This window comes from Fundulus heteroclitus, chromosome 1, assembly GCF_011125445.2.
Source record: "Fundulus heteroclitus isolate FHET01 chromosome 1, MU-UCD_Fhet_4.1, whole genome shotgun sequence".
Classification (NCBI taxonomy): Eukaryota; Metazoa; Chordata; class Actinopteri; order Cyprinodontiformes; family Fundulidae; genus Fundulus; species Fundulus heteroclitus.
Window position 1 is genome coordinate 2,757,949 of NC_046361.1, and position 18,130 is coordinate 2,776,078.

The window sequence follows — 18,130 nt, forward strand, 5'->3', positions numbered from 1 at the left end:
ACAGTCCCTTCTTGATGGACCACACCAGCTTCTTTCTCTCGTGGCTCATGGTGGACGGTTGTCAGATGTCTGTGGTCCTCGAACTCCCTCGCTCTGGCAGCAGTCAGACGCCCTGGATTCGGACAGACCCTCTTCACTCTGATGACACGTCACCGTCTGGTCCACAGGTTCATGGATCACTGGACTGGCGTCCTCCAACAGCTGTCAGCGGTGGCGCCAATCCCGGACTCGAGCCCCCAAAATTTGTTACAGGTCCCAAATATGGGACTGTAATAACAAATTTAAATATCCTGAAAGACAGGTGAAATGAAAGGAGATTTAGACACAGCAGCTTTCCATGTTTTCTCCCAAATTGGATCTGAGTTATTTATTCAGAATAAACCACAAAACACCTGTGCATCAACTGTCTCGCTCAAGCTCCAGTGTGGTGCACAACACACAAAGCACACAATACACAAATATACAATAGTAAATAGCAATGCATACATAACAATTCATACAAAACCACTTCTAACAAGCAGAGTGTCGGAGCTCAACATGCTATGTTACCTGAAAATGAACCAAGAGACGGCAGTTAACCGACTGCAGTACCGTTATTCCAGTTAAACCGTTATTTCAGTTAAACCGTTATTCTACTGGCTAACGGTTTACAGTAGCCTACCTCAGCTAACTGCCTCGATCAACGGCAAACTTTCTATTTATACTCTTATTGTTAGATTATAAACAACACTACAATCAGTTATCAAACAGACATGTAAAGATGGACAGTTTACCCATTACTGACCTGAAAGACAGGTGAAATGAAAGGAGATTTAGACACAGCAGCTTTCCATGTTTTCTCCCAAATTGGATCTGAGAGCGAGCGGAGGTCCGTTCCCATAGCAACCGGAACGCAACTGCTTGTGCCATTCCTTAAAGCGACAGTGTAAATATATATATATATATATGTACATAGAGATCATATTCATTTACTAATAAACATATGACCAATGTGGTCACCTGTTTTGGGTGCGCCACAATATATATATATATATATATATATATATACACACACACACATTTATTATATATATATATATATATATATATATATATATATATATATATATTATATATATATATATATATACACACACACACAATTTATTTATATATATATTTATATATATATATATATATATATATATACTATATATATATAATTTTTATATATATATATAATTTATATGTATATATATATATAATATATATACACATTTATCTACTATATATATATATATATATATATATAGAGAGAGAGGAGAGAGAGAGAGAGAGAGAGAGAGAGAGAGAGAGAGAGAGAGAGAGAGAGAGAGAGAGAGAGAGAGAGAGAGATAGAGAGAGAGAGTGCGCGCGAGTGCGTGTGTCCAGTGGTTTAGAAGAAAATTAAAAAAGCTCGGGATTTTTATTTTATTTTCTTACAATTAATCAATCCCTAAATTTGAGCAGTACTTGAATGCAGCATCACTGAAGCCTCCCGCTGCCCCCTCCTCCCTGCTCTCTCTGCATAAACATATTCCCCCCGTGGGCTCGGGGCTTGGTGGAGGGGCTGAGAGGAGGTGCGGGGGTCGCAGTTAGGACGGTGAGGAAACGAGCTGATGTGCCCTGGAAGTAATCCTTTCACCCCTCTCCCCCACCTTCCCTCCACTCCGAAAAAAATATAGGTGGGGAGAGACCACCCCTGCTGGAACACGGGGACCACAAACACTCTACTTCCTCTTTATACATGTTGTTTTTAATTTTATTATTATTATTATTATTATTATTATTATTATTATTATTATTATTATTATTATTATTATTAGTAGTAGTAGTAGTAGTAGTAGTAGTAGTAGTAGTAGTAGTAGAAGTAGTAGTAATAGTAGTAGTAGTAGTAATAGTAGTATCTAATATTACCGTTGTTGTTTTTATTCTTCTTATGAAAAACAATACAAAAACATAAGCAGTCATAAGCAATAAAATTTCTTAAAAATATCATATTAACATCTGTAATCTGTAATATTTGAACATAATAACAATTATGGAATACAGTTAATGGCATATGATAATATGGAAAGGTAATTGTTTCAGTTGTATATATTAAACATATTTATAAAATAGTTCATGTTTTATAAATATATATTATATATACTACTGAAATAATTCTATTTCATTAGTATATATTCATATTCTGCTGAGTGAATTTGTGTTTATATATATATATATATATATATATATATATATATATATATATATATATATATATATATATATAGAGAGAGAGAGAGAGAGAGAGAGAGAGAGAGAGAGAGAGAGAGCAGAATTTATGTATTTTTGGAATTAAGAGTGAGCTCTGTGTGTTTTACTTATTGGATTATCTCATTTGAAACAAGTAGTAAATTAAACGACAACAACCTTATATTTTTATTTTAGCATTTTCCATGGTTTTGAGCTATGTCACACACTCATCCCTACCATCCTTGTGCAGTGATGTCACAGAATGAATCACATGCTTCCCTACAGTAAGTATGGAAGGAGGTTTACAACATGGGCCAGTTTTATGTTTCTCTTTGCTAACCTTTTTATGGTATTGTTATTTAATTTTTTTCGAATGTGAAAAGCAAATTAAACCTAAAAAAGGTTTATACTTTCTTATTTTATGTAGGGACATGCATAGGCCCTTTGAATGCAGCTGTTACACACAGAACACCAGTGATGTTGGCTAAATGTTGCTAGTGACGAATGCTAACAACAATGTACTTCTCTGCAATTTTATGCCTTCAAACTCCACAGCAACGGCTTGACTACCAGACGTTGTGTCAAAGTGATTAAATGAGAGTCAAACCAATTACAGGGCATATAAACATTTTATTTTATAGCAGATATCGCAGTGTGTTAAATGTGCAGTCGCCATGTTGAATTTCTAGGTTGGGATTGGTGACTGTCCTGATTGGGTACTTGAACTTTAGGTTTTCCCTCTTGTGATTTTGAAATATTTGACTTAGAAACCTCGAGAGGAACTGATGATAATCCAATACAAACCATCCAACATATTTATAAAATACCAAAAAAAAAAAAAAGGGAGAGAGGAGAGCGTTGTTTAGAGGAAGCTCAGCTGCAGGTGTTTTAACTGGGTCACAAATGGCAGTGGGGGGGGGTTCTGGCAGCTGAAACACCATCTACCTACGGCGCGACTGCTTCCAAAAAGCAAAGTTTGTGAAAGTGGCGTGACGTCACGGTCCCACAACGCGTCCCGCCCCAGCCAGAACTCCGCTGGCTGCAGAGCCAGGCGCACTGTCAGGCCTCGGATACAGACGCAGACACGGACCAGTGGCGGAGCAGAAAAAGTCCCCGAAGAGCGGATCCGACGGGAGAAAGGGAAGCGTGGGAGCCGTGGGCCGCAGGATCCGCCGCGGCAGGACTCTACAGCGGACTGGACCGGACCGGGGGCAATGGACGCTGAAGCTCACCGGGACTCCATGTGAATTTGACTTCATGCGGTGCTGGAAAGTTTTCGGTGAGTAAACTGCTCCTTTTCTCGTAGCGTAGCCGCGCGTCCCGCTGCGCTGCATGTGCGGTCTTTGGAGCAACTTTCTGCGGCTGGGGGTGAACTGGTGCCGCCTGACGCGCAGAACCCCGCAGGCGGACGGACGGACGGACGGACGGACGGCCGCTCGGTCCGACTGCCTCCACTCTCCGTGCAGCCAGAACCCGGTCCGCTTAGTTTAACGCAGCTATTGTGCCGCGTCGCTGCTTTTGTACCGCGGCGGGCCCGTCGCTGGACGGGTTTGGGGCGCTTTGGTTCGTCGGAACCAGTTTGGGAATGTTTCTGAAGCGTGCCATGCCCGGCGCTGCAGAGGACAGCGGGACTGCACGTCCTGTTTGCGTTGCTTTCGTCCAGCGAGAGGAGCAGAGTTGGCTGAAAGTTACACGCTCCGCACCATGCATTCTTTATTTTGTCTAAGTTCCACATTCAGGTCTCTGTCAGAAAGTTCTGGTGTAAATCAGAGGGTCTGTTCGGCGCCGTTCCTGCCTCTGATCGGACGTTTCGGAGAAAGGCTCTTCGCCTTGCAAGAGAGTAAACAAGCAAGAGGCTTCCAAAAAAAAAAAAAAAAGAAAAAAAAAAAAAAGAAAAGGGGGAAGGGGTTGTTGGGTTCATAATGTGTGGGCTCAGTTTGTGCACTTGTTGCTGATTGCTGTTTTTTGCTGCAGGGTTTGTTGCCACTTGAGTGTGAAAATGCGCAGAAAGAGTTGAAGTTTAAAGGAGCAGCTGTTGTGCGCAGTGCGGCTCATCAGAACTTTCCTCTGGTTCGGTTTCCTATGGAGCAAACGGCACGGTGAACTTGCTCTGAACTCTGGCTTATTTAAGGTGTTTTCCTGACATCAGCTACCGTCCGACATCCTGTGATTGGACAGCAGAACACACACACGCCTCTGACTGATCCAAATAAGCCTTATTTTAACGCTCTGATCACTGCTTTCTGTTTCTCTCTTAAAAAAATAATAAAAAAATCAGCTTTTAAAGTGAGGTGAGAGATTTTGAAATTGAAAAACGACAAAACTCAAGGGTCATAATTAATGTTGGTGTTGTAAGACACAAAGAATACAGAAGCTACTGAATTGATGAATAATTAGGACTTGAATAGTTATTACCATGCTAGAAAGCATTGCAGGTTGATTTTCTTTACTGAAATATAACAGTTGACGACAAATAATACTTTTACAATTTTTTTAGATCAGTTTAAAATAAAAATCTACAATGGGGGAAAAAGGCCCAGATTTTACATTCTTTATCAGAATTATTTTTTAAAGAATTGAGCTGATGGATTCTTCTCTGTGCTTTATTATTATTTTCTTATTCCTGTATTTGTTTATTTATTTATATAAGATAAAACTTTATTGTAATCAGGACGGAATCCAGAATATTTTTATTATTATTATTATTATTATTATTATTATTATTATTATTATTATTATTATTATTATTATTATTATTATTATTATTATTATTATTGTCCATAAAAACAGAAATTTGGTTGAATCCATCTGATGCCTCTCATACAACACATATAACACATCATAAACATTGATCATAATCATTTAAACTAAAACTTGATCTGCACTAACCAGTTCATTTATGTAAAGAAATAAGGTGCCTCATTAAAATAGTTTTATGGAAAGATGGGCCAGAAATCAGAATTGAACAATTTTTCTTTATGTGATCAGTCACTCAGATACAGAAAATCTGACCCTCCTCATTAATGAATGAATAAATGAATGAATGAATGAATTGTATCAAAACTAAGAACCTGCTCCATCTCAGGCTATGAACCCATTAACCAGCAGGCTGTGCTCTGATTCACATGTTTTTTGCTGAATAAAATAAGGTAAAGCTTGGGGACATGTTATGCTTAGATGCATTGATTAGGATAATCTTGTTTTGTTTTTGTTTTTTTTAAAAAAAACTAATGCCTCTAAGAAGCGATCTGCTGCACATGTCTGATTTATGTCTACGGAACTCAGGGGGGGAACCGAAAACGTCAGAGAAATGGAATCAGCAGATCTCTAGTAGCCTGATTTTAAATGAGCTCAGTTCCATGTGTCCAAAATGTTTACTTCATCGTTTTGCTTCGAAATGTTTAGACTTTTTCGGATTTGGCTGTTCAACATCTGTGTAAAACTACAACTAATTGATTCCTACATCAGTTGTTTCAACCATAGAGGAGAGATTCTGGTTTGTAATTGGACTCTGTCTTTTCTGATTTGAGGTCAGTGAACGTTTGCTATTACTATGAAGGTTTATTTAAAAAGTTTAGGGCAGTTGCAGCTAAACGTGGATCTGTTACTGGTATTTAACGGCACCAAGGATTTAAAACGTTACGGTTTTAAAGCAGTACAAATGTGGCATTATATTGTTCCTACAGTCTAAAGTCCTTTTAAAGAAGACCCCAGAGGAGGTTTTCTGCCTGCACGGTGCATAAAGTCATGCAGCTTTACCTGCTGCCCACTACTGGCTGCACATTGCCAGTCTACATCTTCATTTCTGACAAAAAGGAAACAAATGTGGCGGTTTGGGAAGATTTCTGGACAGGCATGATGTGGAAACACTTAGAAACCGCTGGTCTGCCAACTCCTTTAAAACTACAGCTGGCCAGCCCCGAGTGGTCTTCTGTTTACAAATCAAAATTAATAAATGCTTTAAATGACATTGTTTTAAGCTAACCGTCGTGTTGCGTTGTTATAGCATCAGCAGGAATAAAGGTTACCTTTCGGTTTTAAATTAAGGCAATCCAATAATCTTTTTTATTTTTTAAAAACTGGTTTAAATAGCAAGCTGTGCTAAAATCGTGGTGTCTTTACTGAACGTTCTCATGCTGTGAGAATCGTGGACGGTTCCATACGTTCTCGCTTTTATGCTTCCATTTTATCCCATTGCAGATGTTTGTAGTCTAGACCCGTTTCCGCAGTGGAGTATGTTTGTAATTGATTCATCAAAAATCGCAGAACGTTGTCCCAAAACCATCACCAAGTCAAAGTTCTTCAGTGGCCCAGCACAGCGGCTCTGTTAAAGTACCAATGCATGTTGGTGGTTCTGATTAAAGCTAAAGTCGGGACTTTGCTGAATAAAATAAAGTAATGCTTAGACTTTGCGACTTGGCTGCTGTCGTCGGATGTCGGATCATTTCCAGCCAGCTGAGCTGAATGACTGTGACAGATGATGGAGTAACTAGCTGTCAGGTGGAGGCAGTGGGTTGGCGTCTTTTTCCAGAACCTGTTGCAGGGTCCGTCAAGGAGTCACCAGTGTAGCAGGAATCTAGTGCCACCGTTTAAGGTGCATGCTCAGATCTGAATATAATCCACGTGACACACATTTGCAATCCTCCCGATGCTCCTTCCCGCCTCTGAAGAACGAGGTCCAGACGCTTCAGGTGAGTTGTGTCCCCTCTCCTCCGCCCTGCAGCGCTCCGTGGAACGCGTACCCAGCCTCCGGCTACATAATAAGGAAATGGAAGTGAGTTTGTCACGAGACAATGGCTCTGTTTCTGCTGCTTTCACAGCAAGTCGAGACCCATGTGTTGATGTTTGCTGCTCTCTCACCATAACCACCCAGCTGCTGATGGATCGGCCCCGCAGGGATTGAGGAGATTTCATTTCTTCAAACATTTGGAGCATTGTGCGAGGCGGCGCTTGTTGTTGTTATGGTGGTTTCACAGGCGCCGACAGATGGATGTGGTTTTGTGTGTTTTAACAGTTAACTGGGACTTTTGTGAATTTAATAGGTGAAATCTATCTTGACTGCCCCCTTGGAGTCCTAATCTTCAGACATGTCCTCTGGGTCACTTTGCTGTAAGGATTAAAAGGACCAGGCAGTTCATCCTCTCCCCCGTCGGTTTCCGTGCCTTCATAAACGGCGGCCGGTTTGATGTTTTTCTGGTTCCCGAGGCATTCCTCCGTGCTCGGCTCTCCTAAACCTTCGGTCCCTGGGTGCATGCAGTCAGCTTCTTCTCATTAAGTTCTATGCGTGTTGCACATTACTTCCATGCCCCTGTGGTCGGCAGTCAGCACGTTTCACGTTTGCTTCTGTGCTAGAGCGAGCGCTTCCCTCACGCGCGCACATATACTCCTGTTTGGGAGATACGTGCGTTTTGCCCGGTACGCCCAGTGTGTGTGTATGAGAGAGAGAGAGAGAGAGAGAGAGAGAGGGAGAGAGAGAGGGAGAGAGAGAGAGAGGGAGCAGTTTCAGAGTCTGGGGGAGGTCTCCTCGTGAAATCCCCCCACAATTCCTTGCACCTTTGCAGGCTGCAGCGGTGGCGGCAGCGGCAGCAACGGTGGCTGCAACAGCAGGCTGATTTCCATGAGAAAAGAGCATCAGTTGGGTTAATGGGAGGGACAGGCCTTGGAGGGGACAAATGGTGGTTAATAACCAGGGAAGAATCGGAAAAGCTCTGATCCCTCTCTTTGTACTTCTTCACCTTATAGAGGGAATGGACGGGCTGGGGCTGGGGTGCGCGGGGGAGGCATGGCGAGGGGGCTAGGGACACCGGGTTCATGCCAGAATGGATGTTGCTCGCCGAAGAAGCTTGGGCTAGTTGTTATTTTTCTGCAGGCAGCAGCAAGACGAGAGCCTGAGAAGCACCTTAGGACAGGCGCCGTTCCTGCAGAAGTTAAGCGTGCAGGGTTTTCGTGCTGGTGGCATGCTCCTATGTGGACGGGAGTAGTTTTGTGGACACATGTCCAGCACGGCTGGGACGAGAGGGAGGGGGGAAAAAAAGGATTTATTTGTTTTGAGTCTCTCAGAACAGTAGCCGCTGAATTTCAGGTCACTTTGAGGGAACATAGCTGCCGGTGGGAAAGAAGCGCTTCATGCTTTTCCTCCTTTTAAACATCAGGCAGTTACCGCTCAAGTGTCAGCCACCAGAACTGACAGACTCCTGGATGGGTGCTTTTCAGGAAGAAACTGAGCGAAAGCCTGGTTGCCTCCGTTTTAAGCTGCTATAAAGGTTTGCCTTGGTGTCAAAAAGTTGCATTTTGAAAACCACTAAAGTCCTTATAACAAGTTGCCAGGAAAAGCCAGAATGGCCGGTCTTTTCTCAAGCCTTTTAGTGCATAAGGTACAGCAGAGGTGCTTTTCTTCTCTTTGTTGCTGTGCACTGTTGGTCAGCTGGCTGAAAGAATGTTCCTAAACTATTCTCTTGATTCCAAGAATGAATAATTCAGCTGTTTGAAAATATCTCCTGCTAATAAAAACATTGTCATAACCCAAGCAGATCTCCATATGTTATGGAAACAACATACACTATATTGTTGATAAGAGAGCCTATCATTTGTAAACTTTGTTATTCTTCTTGTTCTAGATTTCTAGATAATCGTGTTTCCGTTATTTTATCCATATAGCTTCACTGCGGTAGGCGAGTGAAACTTCGGCTCGACGTCCGTGATCTAAAAACAGCTCTCACCGACGATTAAAATAGACAGCGCATTAATGACTGCATTTGTTTTAATACATTTTTTATTTAGAAAGAATTCTGTTATTTTGTTCCATGTTTCATATGTTCTAAAAATAAACAACTTTATCGTTTTAAATGCAGACACTTCGAAGCAACACATTCACAGCTGTCATGCCACGGTACCGTGAAACCCTGATGTTTTTGCCTAAGGCTGCCATACAATCTAATCCCGGCTCATGCCTATTTGCAAATGAACTTTAGTGACCTCCCAGTCTCAATCCATAGCGTTCAATGTTGCATTGATCCACCCTTTGCTCGTTTACCAGCTTAAACCTTTCAGGGAAGCTGTCCACAAGGTTGTGGACTGAATTTTTCAACCTTCTTCCAGAAGTACATTTATGAGGTCAGACACTGATGTTGGACGAGACGGCCTGGCTCTTAGTCTCCGCTCTAATTCCTCCCAAAGGTGTTCTGTCGGGTTGAGGTCAGGACTCTGCAGGCCAGTCAAGATCTTCCTCACCAAACTCTCTCCTCCATCTCTTCATGGACTTTGGTGTAAGGGGTCCAGTGCAGCTCCTGAGAAACAACTCCAAACGGCCAAACCCAGACCCATCCATCACATTGCCAGATGCAGAAGCACGGTTCTTCATTCCAAAGGATGCGCCTCCACTGCTCTGGAGTCCAGTGGTGACTGCTTTACACCACTGCAGCCGACCCTTTGCATTGATGATGCATGGCTTGGATGCAGCTACTGGACCATGGAAACCCATTCCATGAAGCTCTCTGTGCTCTCTTCTTGAGCTAATCTGAAGGTCACATGAAGGTTGGCGGTCTGTAGTGATTGACTCACGATTTTCCTCAGCATCTGCTGCCCCCGCTTCATCAGTTTAAGTGGCCTACCCACTTCAAGGTTGAGTTGCTGATGTTCCCAGACTCTTCCCCTTTGTTATAAAACCACTGACTGGAATATTTAGGAGCGAGGAAATGTCACGACTGGACTTGTAGCACGGGGGGCATCCCATCACAGAATCACGCTGGGGTTTATACTTACGTCATTTGGATGGTTGAGTAAACACATAAGGAAATATAGCATATGCTTAAGATAACAGTATTAGTGTGGGAACAATCACTCTCTTTTATTTTAAGGTTAAGTTGAAATAATTGTTGCTTTTCTGTTTTTAAGTCAGAATTAGAGCATTGCTTCTCAACCCTGTATGTCAGGAGCCTCTGTCCTACGTGTTCAGCTGCTTCCCTGCTGCCACACACCTGACTTGAATGAGTGGGTGACTAACAGGATGCTGCAGCACCTGATAGCATGCTGAGGTAGTAACGCAATCATTTGAATCAGGTGTTCTGGCGCAGAGACACATGGAAAACAAGAAGGAATGTAGACCCTGAGCACCAGAATTGAGAATTAGACCATATCATCATTTTACTGAAGGTCATCGTACCGTGAGAATCTCATACGGGCCCTAGTCTATCATTGTGTAGGCTGCTCAACAGCATACGGTACTGCCTGGCTTTGAAGAGAGAATGAACGGAGAAATGTACCAGAACGTTCTTTTTAGAATCTGAAGATGAAAAGATTGTAGATTTCCAAGCAAGACAATTGTTCTAATCCCCCAGCTAAGGAAAGTTCTGATTTGTGTCAGAGAACCAAAGTAACCGCTAGAATTGCTTAATCGGCTGACCTGCATCCAGATAACAATTCATGGAAAGAATCATTAGACCACATAGAGAGTTTGTGTGGAATAAGTCAAAGTTCAGTACTATATGCTTATTCTTATTTACTGAGTCATTCCAATTATTTTTTTTTACCTTTAACTTTATTTTTGAACTTATATCTTTTGACTTCTTGGTATGTGTGGATTACTTGAGTTGTTCCCGACGTCTGGTGTTCAGTTCATGTCATAGAAGTATTACTAATATATTTTACTACGAAAACTTTAAACTGTTCAGTACTTATTTTACCGTAGCACCTTATTGCTGTTGAAATAAGGTGCTACAGTAAAATAAGTTGAAAAATGCAGACATAACGCTTTGGTTCAGTCTAGCTTCCTGCCTTCAAACAGCAGCGTTTAGTGATCGTAGGAGTCCTTGCCACTTTTTAAAGCTGCACAGCGGACTGCAGAATCCCCCAGTTCAGTCCCGCTCATTAAAGTTCTGTGTGTGAACAGGTTCATGACACTCCATTCATTCAAAACATGTTTGTGCCAAACTAAAGGGCTGTACTGAAAACTTTAAGTAAGAAATAGATGTGCCATTTTCTCCTTGGTTAACACAGTCATTGTGTTCATTGGGAGAAAGTCAGGGTTCATAGAGGACACGTCGTCAGTCACAGAGACGCACAGAACCAACAACATGCAGGAACACACCAATTAACAGTGATGTTTGGGTAATAGGCGGCACAGACGCATCAGAACGGTCCATCCCACAGTCAGGTTGGAGAACAGTTTGATTCTGGTTCTGTTCGGTGGATTTGTTTACATTGTTTTACACTGAAAAAGGGGAACTAAAAGTAATTTAAAATTTTCTTGAAATGAGTGTCAAAGGCCCTTGATTTTAGCTGGTAAATAAGATGATCTACCAGTGTAATAAGATTTTTGCAGTTAAAATAGGAACAACTCATCTCAATCATCTTAATTCAAGTGAATATATCTAATAATCCTATTTTAGGGGTGAAGATACTCATTCCATCGGCAGATCATTTTGTTTGCCTGCTCCAATCAAGGACAATACACTCATTTCAAGAAAATTTTGCTTACTTTTACTTCCCTTTTCGCAGTGTAATGTTAGTTTGTGTAGTCAAAAAAAAAAGAAAAAAGAATTCTGTAGATTAGTACTTAAGTACTCCACAACGGTTCTATTTTATTTGGATAAGATATAATTTTTGATGTTGACAAAATCTTTAAAAATTTAAAACGCAATATGCAAGTGACATTTGCATATTGCACATTTCAATCACAGTCCAGTAGTCGGACACCCCTTGAGAGAAAAAGTTCTGACCTGACATATCGCCTAGCCCTAACTGCAGCCTTATAATGCTCTGGTCAGATCGGACGCGTTTCGTGCGTAAAAAGGCGCCCATTGCCTCAACTTGGACACCTGTGCACTTTGAAGTTAGTGGTGCATCTAGAGAGTCAAAAACACCACCATTGGCTTTGCATGTAAACCAGACGCCCCTGACACTCAAATCGTTTATAGAATAACAATTTTATATCACGTTTATGGAATGTGAATTACAACTGACCAAAACCCTAAAGCTTAGTGCAACATTATAAAACCTGCTTTCCTATATCCCTAATTTAGCACCAGCCATCTTTCCCTCGTGTCGGACCAGTTTCCCAGTTCCTGCTGCTGAAAAACATGTGTTCTTAACATAACATTTTCCTTGGTTGCCTTGGAGGATAAAACAATTTTAATATCATTCATTTCACTGTGCTTTGCATTGTTTGTGTTGCTAAACTGCTTGAGTGCTCAAAGGCTACTTAGCTTAATGGTAAAATTTGTCTTATTAAGTTGACGACTAGTAAACAGCCTGTTAATCCTGCATTGCAAGCTTGTTGTGTGTTCTGTTTTTCCCATTTTCTCCTCTCACTAACCTTTTCAAAATATACCCTTATAGTCCTCATACATGTCCTGAAATTGTGTTACTGTTGTGTCAGCTGCTAACGCTAAAGCTTTGCTAATGATGAGACAGCAGCCACTGTGAGTTTAGCTGAGTTTGCAACATAGCTCATTCTATTAGAGCTACACTGCCAGTTCTCACACACGCATTAATGTTAGTATAGGTGGTACCTACTGTAAGTGTGGAACTTGGAGGGGTTGCTAAATAGTGCCACAGCTGGTATGTTCATAGCTAATAACTGATTCGCTAATTCTGGATATGACATCACCACGGTGTCTGCGCGGTCGTTCGTGTTCTTCTGAGTCCATAAACGTTTGTTACGGCAATGTTGCTAGTCCAACACTACATTCAGTCAGTAACTGTAATGGCTTGTTAATACGGCATTAAGAATCAGTTATTATACTGTTAAAAAAGTGTTATATTTTCTGCTTTGCATTGAGAACTGGTTGTTTGAACATCTAGCAACTGTTAGCTTTCAGAGATAATTTGCCGCTATTCCAAATTCCTCAAAATAAACCTTGGTTTTTAAACATACGCATTCACACCTGACTGTGAAATCACTGCATTGTCCATTCCGTTTTATCCATTACTTGTTCCTTTCTGCTATTTTTTCCATAGTTTATTTTCCTTTTTTATTTTGACTTAGTTATTTTGTTGAATGTTACTAGCCTAGTTAGTTTCTTGACTAAAGTATTTTACCTGAAAGCTGTAGTATTTAGTTAGTAAATTGTTGTATTAATGGTGAGAAGTTGTTTAGTCTGTATACGTGTGTAGTACTTGGTGTTTTAGAGTGTCTGCACACGAAGCTATTTATTCCTGATATTCAGGTGGTGTCTGAATTTGGTATTTTGATTAAAATGACAAACTTTGTTAATAATTGTGCCTAACATTTATTAATAGATGTGCATAGCTAAACCAACACTATTGTTGCACAACAGTGATTTCAGTGCCAAAGCTGTAAACACTGGTCAGAAGCAACTTTTCAAATTATTATTATTATTATCATTGTAAGTGGAAAGAATACTCATTTTCCAGTGTCTAAGTTTGCTACGTGCCAAAAGCAAAATAAATTTGTTTATTTATTGCAAGTCACATTATTATTGGAACATTTACCAATATTGCTGCTTGTTTTCTAGTTGACGGTGTGCCTCAGCAACTGGGGGAGGGACGATCTGCGTTAGATTATGCTCCATGCAGCCAGAGAATCGGCCCTCACTCCAGCACTGTAGCTCGCATCTGATTAAAAGGAATTGAAACCATTGGAACTGTATGACAGGAAATTGTTTGTGGTTTTGAGACTGTAATGTTATGTTTAAAACATATACCTTGATACCAGTAACTGTCCCATTTCAGTTTGTGGTTGTTAAGCTGTACGGTTTAAAAAATCAGCCAAGACTGCAGCGCATGGCAGTGTGCAAGCTCTGTAAGACATTTACTGGTGCATGATGGAAAAAGCCAGATTGCACAAATGGTTGCTGTAGCACAGTAAGTTAGGACACACCTGACAGATATATTGGTCCAACAAGCTATCCATGTTGGATGCACTTCATTTCCGAGTTGGATGCTGAAAAGAATAGAAAAAAAAGGACTAGGGATAATGAAGCTGGTAGAACGGCTACACAAAGTTAAATTGGACTGCTAAAACACTACTAACATGTTTAACAGAAGGTGGACTGTGCTTTATAGACATTTTTCATAAAATGCATGTTTTATGTTTATTTTCATGTAAATTTATCAATCTTTTACTTGGTATTAGGACCACCTTGTGAAAAAAAAACCAAGCATCTCTCCTGCATCCTAACAAAAATAGAGTAATATGTACGTTAACAACATGTAGCTGGCAGCCGTGACAGATCCGGGACGGACTCTGGCGGCTGATTGAAAACAGACATCTGGATCGGGAGCCTAGCATACTCACACATACCACTCTAAACAGATATTTGCATGGCTAATTAAACTATAAATAACTTCTCAATTTCATTTTTTACTCTGCATGCACATGCAGTTATTAGCACAGGCACACATGCCCTTATTTACTCACGCTCCCACCGAGGCTTTTTTTACCTGTGGCCATTCTGATGGCTTATGCAGTGTGCCAGTCAGAAATAGTAAGGCGACGCTACATGCTGGAACCACACTCTGCCGTTTTTTTCCTTGGGGATCGCTTTCTAGGAAGAACGGGCGGCTGTGGCTCTGTGAAACCTACATCCATCCATCAACCCATACCCACGGTTCACACACAGAGAAACACACCCTTTTCCCCTGCTTGGTTTCCTGCCACTCCATCCTTTCCTCCATTTACATACGTCTTCATCTCAGTTCCCTCTTTTTTGTACCAAAGTTTTTGGTTTTTTTTTACTCCGTCCAACTCGCCCTCTGTTTAGCCCTTCATCCATCCCTCTCCTGCAGACCTGGTTTACAGCCCCCAGGCTACTTCCGCCAGGCTGTCTGCAGCAGATTTATTAATAGGCTTTTCTCTGTGCAGTAAACATGGCGTTGGTTTAACAGGCCAACTCTTAGACACTGATGGACTGGCACCTAACCTTACACATTTGCTGACCTTTTAATAGAGGAAGGTCTGTTTGTATTGACATGGACTTGCTGCGAATTAGGCTAGGACGAAGGAGCAGTAAAATAAAGTTGGAAACAGAAATCCTTTATGATCAGAGAGAGTTTGTCAAATTGGTTATATTTTTGAACTTATATTGTAGAATGGAGGCTAAGAAGCAGAGCAAACCTCCTGCTGCGTACCACTTGTAAGTTATGCTAGACTACAGCAGCAAGGCAATCTTATTACACTGTCGTAAGCTGTATGCAATGAAATTTCGTTTTGTATGCATTCTGTACATACAAAATGACAAAAAGGTTTGTCTAATGTCAGAGGAGGTTTGCTCATCATTGATCTTTAGATGTTAAATATTCCTGGATATGTCTGCTCGCTAAGACCTGACCTGATTGCGTTGGACTTTGATTAAAGACAGCAGACAAGCTTACAGTTGTGGTCGCTGTATTGTCTGAGAATGTTCAGACCAAAACCCCCACACAGCTACTTTCAGGGAGCAAGAACAGGAGCAGCTTTTTATTGTTTTTTTTTCTTTTTGCTGAGTGACACACGAAGGAGAAAACGGCACGGTGCTCCGACTGCGTCTAATTTTAGGCTTCGCACCGATGTCTTTAAATAACTTGGCTTTATGACTAAATGTACGCCAGATGTTCTTGTCCAACTTTTTAAATGAAGTCTATAGTAATTGATTTACTTTTTCTTGACTGCAAGAGTTAATTTATTAGTAGTAAAGCATCTGATTAACACTCATTACAAGTTCAAACTAACTCCAGGTCTGTCTAAATGTTTTCTGGTATTTCTAGCATTTATCCTTCAGCTACACCTTCTCATTAAGTTTTAAACTATGCTTTAAAATAAGAAGTAATTTTAGTCTTTATTATGTATTTAAGAACAGTAATAAACATATCAGCTTACCAGAGATTTAATGGAGGACCAATCAAGCTTATAATTATCAATATTTGCTCATTATTAATTGTACTAAGCTAAGGAAGCCTAATTATCTTAAGAGATAGGTACTTCCCTAATAATCAAAGCAGGATAATTAATAAGATACACACTGTTTGCTGAGAGTCTGAACAAAATGGGAGCTCCTTTCTATCATAGAAGAACTGATATTTTTATCAAGTATCTGATTATTTTCCTAGTGTTTTTTTTTACCCTGGTAAGAGATCTGACTTAACAATACTTCAGATTTCTGTGGGTACTGGTGTCTGGGGGAGAAGTAAACAGAAAAACGATGAAGCCAGCTTCATACCTCCCAAATCCACCGCAATCAAGAAAACAGAGGCTTTAGCTGGACCTCGGTGGGTTTCTGCTCTAACCCGGTCCAGTTTTCCTCAGCCAACTTTCTGAACGATGGCTGAGGTTATTTGTCCGCATTAAATCCCGCTGTAAATTCGGCTGCCAAGGGGAACTTTGAAGATATCTCCCGGGCTAGCTTTCTGATTAGGATTTTTGGATGCATGGGAGGTTCTGGAGCAGGTGTGGAGGATCTCCAAATCGGCTCCTAATTAAAAAGGGTCGGCCTAATCAATGAAACTGAGTGGGCCTCAAAAGTGCAAGTGAAAAACAATTGCTTTTCATTGAGCGTTAGTCAAAGAGTAGGATTCCAGCACAGCGTCTTGTTGAACAGTCATCACAGCCGTCACTCAGGCCTCTCCTGGCTCAGCCGCACCAAAACTGTTAAAGACCTTCTTTGACCACATTACCACAAAAATGTTACATGTCTTTGTGCTCCAACTGCCAACTAGTTAGATCTACAAGTCTGACTGCTCAGGTTGAATATTCAGTGTTTCCTTACCAGAGAGACCAAGCAACAACAACATCAAATTTAAAATATGTTTTTCCAGGCATTTTTAGGTTTTTTTTAGGGGGCATTGTTAGGGGATTAAACACTTATGTGTTTCCTTTGTAGATTTTATTTCAGTCTTTCATCACTGAGTCTGTTGAAAAAACAATAACTGTAGTAGAAGTTTCCTTCACTAATTGTTACTAGTACAGATTAATCTTTAATTTTTCTAGATAACTTTAGTTTGTTATGATTGAATAAAACGACTGACTGATATTGCAAACAGTCACTGTCAACCCTCTGTCTTTGTTTGCCTAAAACCTAAATCTTAATCTTCATAAGAAGCCACAACATTTATAGAACTGTAATGATCAATAGTTAATATTTCAGCCGGAGCAAAGTGATGATTTTTGCTCGTCTGTTTTAAATACAAGCCATTAGATCATGTTATGCTGATATCACGAAACTGTAGGGTTTGGCTTAAGGTGTCGCACTGAGAATGTCACACCAGCTTATACACCAGCTTTTGTCTAATGGAGCAATTCTGCAACGTAAATCTCCTTGTAAATAAATAAATATTCTCTTTATAGTTCCACAGAGGGAAAATTTGTTTCTGAGTTTACCCTATGCCTTAGGGCAGGGGTTCCCAAAATTTGTCCACCCGCAACTCCCCAAAATAATGACTGGTGACCCTCTTTTGGCGGGTATTCAACCTCCCTGGTATGTTCCATATTATTCAGCCAGTTGTGGATATAAATGTGTCATTGAATTAATTGGCTCAACAGATTAATTGTCAATTTTTAGTTGTGGATTGTGAAATAAAATTCTAAATAAATCTTTTTTTCCTCTTTATGGCACATTTTCTGACTGATAAGACTTATACTTCGGAGCGACTTATAGTCTGAAAATACGGTAAATTAAAATGCATATATATATATATATATATATATATATATATATATATATATATATATATATATATATATTTATAAAGGTGACCTATTATGCTTCCATATAACATTTAGGGTAGGTCTAGGGGCTATACAAAACATGTCTATTACATTTGTTGCACAAAATCATTCTCAGATGATGAGACTTTACCTCCCCAGTTTCACTTATTTTGAGCTCATGAGCTGTTTTAAAGCTGTGACAAGCCAAGCTCCCAAATCAGTGTTTACACTCAC

The 18,130-nt window shown here is 40.4% G+C and overlaps 1 protein-coding gene and 1 long non-coding RNA gene across 3 annotated transcripts in view; both read left to right on the forward strand.

Annotated features, from left to right (window-relative positions):
- Positions 1–249: 249 nt before the first annotated feature.
- LOC118565783 lies at positions 250–917 on the forward strand. The gene is made up of 2 exons (XR_004932613.1): positions 250–301; positions 796–917. It is a non-coding gene; the product is annotated as an uncharacterized LOC118565783 (long non-coding RNA).
- A 2,003-nt stretch (positions 918–2,920) lies between these two features.
- Positions 2,921–18,130, forward strand: part of plagl2 (pleiomorphic adenoma gene-like 2) — a 60,568-nt gene continuing 45,358 nt past the window's right edge. For both annotated transcript variants that reach the window (XM_021324055.2, XM_012877534.3), the window contains exon 1: positions 2,921–3,535. The gene's annotated coding sequence lies outside the window, so the exon portion shown is untranslated. The remainder of the gene's footprint in view (positions 3,536–18,130) is intronic.